Source organism: Orbicella faveolata, unplaced genomic scaffold (genome assembly GCF_042242905.1).
Source record: "Orbicella faveolata isolate gen_17 unplaced genomic scaffold, um_ofav_v1 contig_46, whole genome shotgun sequence".
Taxonomy (NCBI): domain Eukaryota; kingdom Metazoa; phylum Cnidaria; class Anthozoa; order Scleractinia; family Merulinidae; genus Orbicella; species Orbicella faveolata.
The window spans coordinates 5,895,741-5,897,902 of record NW_028301576.1 but is presented as its reverse complement, the minus strand read 5'-3'; positions in this window follow the sequence as shown (position 1 = coordinate 5,897,902).

The window sequence follows — 2,162 nt, the reverse complement described above, 5'->3', positions numbered from 1 at the left end:
CTAAGATAAATGCTGTATTAGAATTGCAAATTACCAGCTTCATGCATGAGCAGCAATCTGGCTGGTCATTGCCTTGAACTTATTTAAATTAAACTTTTCTGCGGTAACTTGTTTTCAGTGTTTTCACCGCATATGGAAAGCATCGGTAAAGGCAGCCTAAGAATGAATATACCTCAGTTTACATAGCTCTATTACACCAGTCACTGTTATATCTATCAATCTACCTTTCCATGATCTTTAAACTGTGTTCAGAAAACTGAACTCGGAGTTAACATGCAAATATCGTCTGCCGTCACATCGAAGACATAACAAAACGCATTGGCGGTTAAATCTGTCAAATGTTAAATGTCCCCGCGGGCAACACGATCGTGAAAGTATAAGCGAGGCACGAGTGTTTGTGTGAACCGGCCTACCCCCCAGACTGATCAATGAAGGGATTTATTGTCGTTACGGCATAATGAAGAATATATGGTGCATAATAGCAGGCCAGCTTCCGAACTCGGTATATAGTAACCAACCGGTGGTCAACAATAATAGGGTTACCGAATGGTCCCATTCAATTTAAAAGTACTCGCAAAATTGTAACCCTACCTACCTTGTAAACGCTCTCCTAAGGACAACTCGCCTTCCCGGGACAACTTTATTCGGGACTCCAAGAAACAAAATATAATAAAATACCAGTAAAACAAACAAATTGTGACTTAAGAAACATCGTATTTATTTGAACACATTTTGTTTTAGCTCTGCTTTGGATTGAAAATTAATGTTTCGAATAACAGCTTTTTGCCACCGAAGTTTGGGGAGTGTTAGTCTCGTACTGCTGAAAAACCTACTTATTGGGGAGCTTCAATCAAGTTTATGCAAGTTTGTTTGTATGTACATAATTAAGAATATGGAAATAGCTTGGAAAATGGCTGTTAAGTTCCTTTCTAAACAGTCACTGGAAACTAAACCTTCACAATTTCACGTAGAGGCCAAACCACCTCCCTAATGTTTCATGAAGCTATATTTGCTTGGTTTATATATTTCTGAACCAAGTTTATTTAGCAGATGAGCTTTCTTTGTTCTCCAGTTTATTTTGATTTGGAAGTTGTGACAAAATGTCATATTATGATGTCATAATTGATGACGTCACCAAAACGTGCTATAATTTTTTGTAAAATCCGATAAAAAGATTATGTCATTGGAAAGGCCATGACTTGAGGAGTAAAATGCCGGAAACCGTTTTTTGCTATGATGATTATATTTTGAGATATGGTATGTTAAATATTTTTTGTTGTCCCCCCGGAATTTGCTTAACCATACTGTCCTTCTTACGTCAGTCTCTCTGGTTTATTTTTTCAGTTTTGTTCTAGGAAGGCCGATAGTCTAGAAAAATAGAAAGCTTGATGTTGTCAAAAATCGCATGGTTTTAGAAATTTGATTTTCGGCTTTGTTAGGATGGTATTAACAGTAAAAAAAACGGGTGACGTCACAGGTTATGACGTAACAAAACTAATTTTGACGCAATAATACTAGATGGGTAATTTTTTGTTCCGATTTTCTTCTTTAATTTTGCTTTAGTCATCTGGCAAATCACATGTGCAACATAGCTGCATTTGCTGGAACAAGATTACGGCTCTAATTTGGGGATTTTTCTCAAGGGGGGGCCCCATATTTTGCAGAGTTATTTTTCATATTTAAAAATGCCATATTTCATTTAATTTTTGGGATATAAACAAAAATTTTTCAGGTTTCAACTCCCCTTGATGTGCTCTTTCGAACACATTGTAAAAAATATGCATATTGAAAACTTCAAAAGTGGCAAAAAACATGACGTCATCACTGTGACGTCACAACTTTGACATTTATTGACATTTTTCACATAAATATAATTGGCAATAGGTCTCCCGCTCATCTGCCAAGTTTGGTAGAGAAAGAGCCAATCCTTTTTAAGTAATGCGAAATAATGTGAAATACCCAAGAACTGACGACACATTTCGGGGGTGGTTTGGCCCCTACGTGAATTTTACAAAGTCAGTCTCTTGAACTGGTTACTATAGTGGCTGTAATCAATGTTGTTATTGATGAATTTAGGCCAGAGAGGACTTAAAATGATTGGCTCATGTAACGGTACGATTACAGCCAACTGTCCGATTACACGGTCCGATTACAAATTTGCA